This window comes from Nicotiana attenuata, unplaced genomic scaffold (genome assembly GCF_001879085.1).
Source record: "Nicotiana attenuata strain UT unplaced genomic scaffold, NIATTr2, whole genome shotgun sequence".
Taxonomy (NCBI): domain Eukaryota; kingdom Viridiplantae; phylum Streptophyta; class Magnoliopsida; order Solanales; family Solanaceae; genus Nicotiana; species Nicotiana attenuata.
In genome coordinates this window covers 263,775-273,123 of record NW_017671026.1, presented here as the reverse complement: position 1 = coordinate 273,123, position 9,349 = coordinate 263,775, and the positions used below count along the sequence as shown (strand labels likewise).

The window sequence follows — 9,349 nt, the reverse complement described above, 5'->3', positions numbered from 1 at the left end:
TTCTTCTTCGATTACCTTTTCCTCCGGCTCGATCGGGGCTGGGATCGGTGATTGCTATTTGGCCGTCTGCTTGTATTTGGCGCTTGACTTTTCTGAGGTCTAAGGCACTGGTACAGGTATCACCTCTTCGACTGCAAACATCTCCTTTGCAGTGTGTTGTTCTCCGTAAACAGTTTTCACACCATCCTCCATTGGGAATTTCATCATCTGATGGAGGGTCGAAGGCACGACCCTCATATTGTAGATCCATGGCCTCTCGAGGAGTGCATTATACCTCATGTCGCCTTCGATGACATAGAATTTTGTATTTTGGATGGTCCCGGCTACGTTCACCAGTAGGATTATCTCCCCCTTCGTTGTCTCGCTTGCCATGTTAAAGCCATTTAGGACCCAGGACGCGGGTACAATCTGATCCTGTAGGCCAAGATGCTCTACGACCCTCGATCTGATTATGTTTGCTGAGCTACCTGGATCCACTAGAACACGTTTAACTTGAATTTATTTAATAAAATAGAAATTACCAGGGCGTCGTTGTACGGCTGAGATATGCCTTCCGCTTCCTCGTAATTGAATGATAGGACGTCCTCGGGCACATAGCTCTGAGTCCGTTTTTCTCTGGTGATCGACACCTTGGTGCGTTTGAATACAGGTCCTTGTGGGACATCGACACCGCCAACGATCATATGGATTACATGTTGTGGTTCTTCCTGCTCATTTTTTCTGCTTGCATCTCTCTCCCTGAAGTGGTTCTTAGCTCGATCACTAAGAAATTCTCGAAGGTGACCCTTGTTGAAACAACCATGCTACCTCCTCTAGGGGTATTCAAAACGAACCGAAACCGAAAATCAAACCGAAATCGAAGCTTAATGGCTTATTGGCATCGGGTTAACGATTTAACGGACGAGAAACGGATTGAAATTTTTTCATTAACGGCTTATCAGTTTGGGGGCGGATTATTCGTTTCATTATGTGAAGAGAACACAATCCGGATAAAAGATAGTGTTGGAGTTTGTGTTGTTCAAATACTCAACTTCGATGGAAGATCAGCAATTGAGTCTCAATCAAACTCTAATTACTAACTCACTAAATAACAGTGATTGTTCTCTTTTACAGGGATTGCACAAACGCAGAAGTTAAACTAAATTGAGAGCAAAAAAGCGAGGCAATTTTGCAAGCAATTTATGTGAGATTTGAGTGTGCATTCGTGAAGCTACTTGAACGAGATAGAAGAACCAATTCCAGTGTGTCTTTCTTTATTTCTAGTTCAATTGTAGTAGGTGATTTAAACTTGTACCTTTCAACTTTCATAGAAGCAATTGTATTACGTACTTAGAGTGTTCAAGTTATATGCTAACTTGAAGTTGTCGCAACAGTTGAGGTTGTGTGCTACAACGGGATTAGAGTTAATCCTTAGGATTACAAAGAGTTTTGTAAATGCTGTTTTGGCTCAGTGATTTTAGTGGAAGTTTGGGAAAATCCTACTGAGTAGCAGGTCGTAGCTTTTTAACCTTTTGAGCCAGGTGTTTTCCACGTAAAAATCTCTGTGTTCCTTATTTTATGTACTTATTATTCCGCAAAAAGTAGAGTTAGTACACCTAGAAGAACCAGGTTCTTCTAGAGCGAAAAATTGGGTACCACACAAATCACCCCCCTCTTGTGTGGTATTGACGTATACAATATCAATGATTTAGTTCAATACTAATTAGTAACCAAGAAATATGAAGACTAAATGAAAGGAATAAGTAAAACCAAACCAGAATGTAGGTTAATCTCGAGCTCGAGCCAAAGTGACCTCGAGACAGATTAAGAACAATAAAGTAAGAATAATAAAGCTGAAGGACAATTCTGATGAACAATGAGCGAGAAAAGTAAGAGAGTATATTCTTTGCCAATGATTGAATGTGTTTACAAGTGATTGGTGTCCCCTTTATATAATAGGGGAACCCTACATAAGGTACATTTCCATTTACAGTAAAGAATCTTATTGGGACAGCTGTCTAACCGCCTAGTACGGATTCGTACAAATCTATTTCGGGATTTGCGCCTCGATCTTGGGGACGTGGCAGGAATCTTGCTCATTCTGTTACAAATCCATAGTGGCATTATCTCGAGGCCAGTCATATTAGGCTGCGACGTTCTTCGAACACTTAGTTTTTCGAGCCTTTGTACTGTGTCATCGAGCTCGAGCCTGATCCATTGACCTCGAACTCGGTCCATCTTGAACTCGGACTTAGGGCGACACCTCGAGCCGGGGAAATTGGTCATACCCGATTTTGACCGTATACAACCTTCGAAGGTCTTCTTAGTGTCGACTGGACCTTCATATAATTATGGTAATTTTAACCCGTACAGATGAGCTTTAGGAATTGTCTTTTAACTTCCATTAAATTGTTTCCTTTTTCGTTTCATCTGAAATTTGGTATGGTACGGTAAAATGTTGTCCTTAAATTTTAGCACGTGATAAACGACTTTCTCTACTTTGTATTTTTCCCTCACCACAAACAATAGTGCGTTTTGTATTCTTGCTCTTTCTCTACCCTTTTTTTCAATGACTAGGGTTAGCGTATTTAGCAACAATTCGATTATTACTCTCCAAAAGCCCTTCCGAATTGTACTTTATTAATCAACAATATACATCTATTTTATATCATATCTCTCTGGAAAAAACTTTTAAACGTAATTAGTTTCTTAGTGTTTACTGCGCCAGCAACTTAAATGGCTATAGAAGACCAAATATATATAATGGAACCAGGTGTTTCACTTGTATGTCTAATGCAAGACATGAGTGTTTCCATTATTAAAGTAATCCTTGAATCTATAGTCCCCTATTATTAAAGTTAAATCAAACGAGTATTACAACTCACATAAGTGTAGTTTGATTTGTTAGTGTGCAAATAAAGTCTCACACAATTATAGCTGAAAAGAAGAAGTAAATAATATATGATGTAGAGATACTATTAAATGGGGTGAGACTTTTTGGAAAAAATCTATAAATTTGACATAGAGCGGACAATATTACACCATATTAAGAGTATAGACGGTCGATCTGGCTTAGTCTAACAAGTGATGTCATAGCAACAATCCTGAAAGCGTAAAAGCAAAAATATCAGCAATCTCCAATAAATATGTTTTTCTGGGTTTAAGGACCTGTTGAGAGACTGCTATTGGGTGACTTCTCTGAGCTTGTGAAGAAAAGAGCAATGTCACATACTAGGTCATTGTGTTTATTAAGTTCATAGTATGATAGAGTACATGGATTTAAATTATTCATTTATAATCTATTAAAAATGGTTTATGTAACTAACAGTGCAAAGGTTATCCTAGTATCTATACGCATTATATTCTAACGTTATTAGTAAGAGTGAAGTAATTTTAAATACCTTTCCCTTATGATATTATGAAGGGCCACCATATATTTCCAACATGATATTTTAACCTATAGTTCAGTACCAAATTCTGTTAAGTTTCACAATTTAATTGAGTTTCACATGATCATTCAACATCACCAGTATTAAAATATTAAATAGAGAAGGGCTGAGGGCCGTCTATTTAAAAAGAGGCTTTCACTGCAAAGAGTTATCCAGAGTTCTAAGCTCAAGCATTTTCTGTTGTTTCAGCCATGCAAAACCTATATTCTAATTACTCTTACTACCCAGTGATCTTTCTGTTTTTATTTTTCATTTTACTACTAAAACATTTTCTTCATCCCAGGAAACATTTACCACCTAGTCCTTTGTCTCTCCCAATAATCAGTCATCTTTACCTTATAAAAAATTCCCTACACCAGACTTTAACCTCCTTATCAACTAAATATGGACTTGGTTTTATATCTCCGGCTCGGGTGCCGAAATTTACTCGTTGTATCTTCTCCATCTGCCGTGGAAGAATGCTTTACTAAAAACGATATCATATTTGCGAACCGGCCACGTAGCATGCTAGGAGACAGGTTTTCTTATAACTATACAGCTATTTTCTGGGCTCCTTACGGCAATCTCTGGAGAGTTCTCCGCCGCCAAACAGCGGTTGAGTTATTCTCTTTTAATAGTCTTCAAGAGTCTTCTGTAATTCGGAATGAAGAACTTGGAATCTTAATTCGCTCTTTGTTTAAAGCCAGCTCGAAAAGTACACGTGGCAGCATGAGAGTACTTAACTTGAGCCATTGGGCTTTTGCTTTTTCTTTTAACGTTATGATGAGAATTGGTACTGGAAAATGTTTTGTAAGTGAGGAAGATATAGGAAAAGAGAAGGGGGAAAAAGCTATTGAAGAGATGAGGGGGTTTTTCTTTGCCAACTTGTTGGTTTTGAGCGTGTGTGATTTCTTACCAGTGTTGAAATGGTTTGGATACAAAGGGATCGAGAAAAAGATGGTATTAACAAACATGAAGAGAAATGAATTCTTGAGCAGCTTACTTGACGAATTTCGACAGAAGAAAAGCAGTAGTATTACTGTTTCAGAGTCCGTTAGTAATGCTGATGTAACCAAGGAGAATAAGGAGAAGACGCTTGTTGAAACTCTCTTGTCTCTGCAAGAATCTGAACCTGAGTTCTATACAGATGATCTTATTAAAAGCCTTCTAATGGTACGTTCCTTCAACTATGGCTCAAAATTTAATACTCATAGATAATTTTAGGGTGTAAATGGTGTTCGGCCGGTTAATTATTCTATAAACTTATATTATATTAATTTTTCGGTTATTCTATTATATATAACTAAAATTATACTTTTAGAAACTGTATCAATCATGTCGGTTTCTCTTTGGTAACGGTACGGTTCGACTAATTTTCGGTATTTTTTCTAAATGTCATTTAAAAGTCACTAGCTAGTAGAAGCAGAATGCAATAACATACGTACTTTTATAGGAATTAGCAAAACTATCTAGATATTTTTACTATTTAAAGGGTGATGAATTAAGAAAACATGAAAGATGACCAGAGTATATATCCATAAACTATTCTACAGTTGTGTAAAAAAACTAAGCAAAGACAAAAAAATATATAAATCACACGAGTGGAAAGATATTAAGCAAGTTGGGACTCAAGAATAAAGTCCATAGAAGATTACAATTGTGTAAAAGAAACTAAGCAAAGACAAAAAAATATATATAAATCACACGAGTTGAAAGATATTAAGCAAGTTGGGACTCAAGAATAAAGTCCATAGGAGATTACATATTCAAAAATATAAATTTAAATCATAAGAAATGAAACATATTCAATACATTGTAGTTTGCTACTCATAATTAATCGCTAGAATACCTTGTGTCTTGCTAATGAATATGTTGGAAATAATTTAGTTTCAATAAAAGTATTATAATAGGTTTGGGAATTAGGATTTTAAATTTAATTACTTGTTGGCTTGTAATCGTTTTCCATAATTTCAAGGCCCAAGGAAAAATTTAATACTTTATTATTTTTAAACTTAATATATAAATATATTTTTCCTATGTAAATTTATTCGGTACGGTTAGTATTTTTTCGGTTTATTTTCATAAAATGAAGAACTCACCCTAATTATCAGTACGGTTATATAAAATAGGTATATTCCTCGTACGCTAGCTAGCTACCTAATTAATTGTACTGATTTCGCTAACGTGTTTTTTGAGATAGAAGTAAAAATTACACTTGTATCAATCATTCCGAAAGATTCTAGATTTGCTGTTAACACCAATTGAGAACTTGATTATGTTAGAATTTGCCTATTCATTTTGTACAAGCACCTATATTAATTTAAGAAACCTAGAATATCTAAGGAAACAGTACGTACGTGAAGAGGATATTAAACCTAGACTGCTAGTATTGATACTAACACAGTTGAGGAAACGTGCAATTTTTTGTATGCAAAAATTTGAGCCTAATAAAAGTTTGGTGGTCCAGGTTTTGTTTGTTGCTGGAACAGAGACCACATCAATGACCATTCAATGGGCAATGCGACCTCTTTTAGCTCACCCTCAGGCATTTCAAAAACTAAGATCTGAGATTGATAGCAAAGTTGGGAACAAGCGCTTGTTAAACGAATCTGATCTCGCCAAGCTTCCTTATTTGCGTTGTGTAATAAACGAGACGTTGCGGTTGTACCCTCCCGTACCACTTCTATTGCCGCACTACTCATCAGAAGATTGTACTGTTGCGGGATATCAAGTACCAAAACATACGATCCTAATGGTCAACGCTTGGGCGATCCATAGGGACCCCTAAGTTATGGGACGAGCCTGAAAAGTTCAAACCAGAGCGATTTGAGGCTATGGAATTAGGGGAAAAAGAAGGGTTTAATTATAAATTTATACCATTTGGAATGGGGAGGAGAGCATGTTCTGGAGCCAATATGGGTTTGCGCACTGTTTCATTGGTATTAGGTTCATTAATTCAGTGGTTTGACTGGAAAAATATTGAAGAGGAAAATAACCTGGATGCATGCTATAATTCTAAGGTAAATTTGAGTAAGGATAAACCTTTGGAAGCTATTTGTATTCCGCGGCAGAACTGTATTCAACTCCTCTCGCAGCTCTAACATTATTCATATATATCCAAATGCATGTGCTCGGTGCTCCTATATGATTATGTATTATAAAGATTTGCCTTTGTAAATGTACTAAATAAGATCCAACTTGTAAACATTTTGGAAATGGAACATGTAATATAATGCTTTTAGTAATTGTTTTGATGAAATGCAAATTACTTACCTCTGTGCTTTCACTTGCTTACAAAATTGTTGCATGTGGAACGGGCTGCATTCGGCCGCCTTGATATTTGGAGTATCAGGCCTTCAGGTGCATACGTCGTATTTTAATAAGGATTTTTGGTTAAATATCATGGTATAGCCAGTTTTCACACTGGTCAATGAAAAATAGCCAGCGTTTATCAAGTCAATGAAAAATAGCCACTATGGACCGGTCCAGTATAATATATGGGAGTTCTGGTGCATTTGTGTACGAACTCCAGCATATTATGCTGGACCGGTATACTTTGCTAACTCCTGTAAAATTTGCGGGAGACTGGAGCACCAGTGCTCCAAACTCCAGTATATTATACTGGACAATTATACTTGCTGGAACTCTCGTAAAATTTGCGGGAGTTCCAGCATAATTATGCTTGAACTCCCGTAAAATTTGCGGGAGTTCCAGCATAGTTATCCTGGAACTCCCGTAAAATTTACGGGAGTTCAAGCATACTTATGCTGGAACTCCCGTAAAATTTGCGGGCGTATTTTTCCGGATTTTGAACAGTGTTTTCGCTCAGATTTAAAGTGGCTAAATTTCGATGACTTTTGAAACTTGGCTATTTTTCAACGACCAGTGGTAAATCTGGCTATTTTTGAATTTCTCCCGGATTTTTGACACAGTTACCCACAAATATAAAATTATTTACCCTTGTCTACCCATTTATTTTTCTACCCATAAACTAATTATATTTCCTACCCATAGTAGTTTTTGTGGGGAACTTTTTCTTTATTCTCCAATTCTTTTTTATTTCTATGCTTCTTATCTTTTCTTTTTTTCTTTTTTTTTTCTTTTCTCCTTTTCTTTTTTCTCGTTTTCTTCTTATTTTTTTCTTTTTTCCTTTTCTAATTTCATTTAACTTCTTTTTTTTATATTCTTTTTCTCTTCATAATCTAATTTTATTTACTATTTTTACTATTTTTTATTATTCTTTTTTTATATTATTACTAACTAATTACTATTTTTATATTATTACTAGCCAATACAACCAAAAAGTACTAACTAACATATGATACCAGTATAGTATATAGCTATACCAATAGGGTATACAATTGTACACAAAGAGTTAAAAAAATTTAATTCAATTATTAAACTGAAATAATATCAGTTGTCAATAAAAATTTCAAAAAAATCTAAAAGGATCTAATTGTAAGAGTATACCGTTACACTATATCGCATACTATAATATATATTTTTTTGCATTTTCAATTTGCCCCTCACGCTAGGTAAAAGCTTAAAGCAAATTAAAAGGGAAAAGGCAAGTGAATTTACGGGTAATAAGTATGCTATTATAGTATATTGCATATTATTACAACATACTGTTACAGTATATTGCATATTATTACAGTATACTATAACAATATATTGTATACTATAATAGTATACTGTTGCAATATAACTATATACTCCTATAGTATATTATATACTGTAGCGGTATACCGTTAGGTAATTATGTTCTTCTTCGATTATTACAATATACCATTGAAGTGTATTGTAAACTGATGTTACTTTTGCCTTGATACTTCATTGAAATCTAACTTGTCTGCCCAAATTTTTATAATTATTTTGGGCTAATTTTAATTTAAGAATATAATATAGCTAAATGTTATGGCATTACATGAGTGTAACAAATGAAACAACCTTGGGATATATTAAGTTACAAGTTGATGAATGAATGACCTAACCTACATGTAAATTAAATAAAAGGTTAGTTAGCAAACGGAGAGGGATAGGGGTCAAGAAGAGTTACGTGACAGTTGGTGGTTATATAAGGATTTAACTATGAATCCTTGGAATTTAATAACAAACAAGCGGACAAGAAAATTAAATAACCCATTAAATATCTGTAAATGGGTCTCATGGCTTAAGGGATGGGTTGTGAGTAGGCCGGTAATTTGTTTTGATCGTTTAGGCAGTTTATGTAATTATTTTAAGAATGGGTAGAAACGGGTAATATAAATGGCCGGTGTATGCATCTTGTGTAATTTCCTCTTTAATAAGAGTTTAAATTCTAGTATATATTATTGAGAAAACACTCTAAAATTGTAGTAGGATACCTAAATTATTTAGGATTTGGTATTTGCAAGTTTGCTTAATTCAAGCCTAACTAGGATTTTTGTGTTTCTAGTTAAAATGGGTTTCGTACTATTATATAGGGAGAACGACACAGTTACCCACAAAAATAAAACTATTTACCCTTGTCTACCCATAAAATAATTACATTTCCTACCCATAGTAATTTTTGTGGAAATTTTTTTCTTTATTCTCCAATTCTTTTTTATTTATGTGCTTCTTTTCTTTTCTCCTTTTCTTTTTTCTCGTTTCCTTCTTATTTTTTTATTTTTTTCTTTTCTTATTTTATTTAACTTCTTTTTTTTATATTCTTTTTCTCTTCATAATCTAATTTCATTTACTGTTTTCACTATTTTTTATTATTCTTTTTCTTATATTATTACTAAAGAAAAATCAAATTGTGTACCAATTAAATGTAGCTAATACAACCATAAAATATTAACTAACATATGATATCAGTATAGTATATAGCTATACCAACTGGGTATACAATTGTGCGCAAAGAGTTAAAAAAAATTAATTCAATTATTAAACTGAAATAATATCAAATGTCAATAAAA

At 34.4% G+C, this 9,349-nt stretch overlaps 1 pseudogene; it reads left to right on the top strand.

Annotated features, from left to right (window-relative positions):
- Positions 1–3,619: 3,619 nt before the first annotated feature.
- LOC109205349 lies at positions 3,620–6,508 on the top strand (annotated as a pseudogene).
- The last annotated feature ends 2,841 nt before the right edge of the window (positions 6,509–9,349 follow it).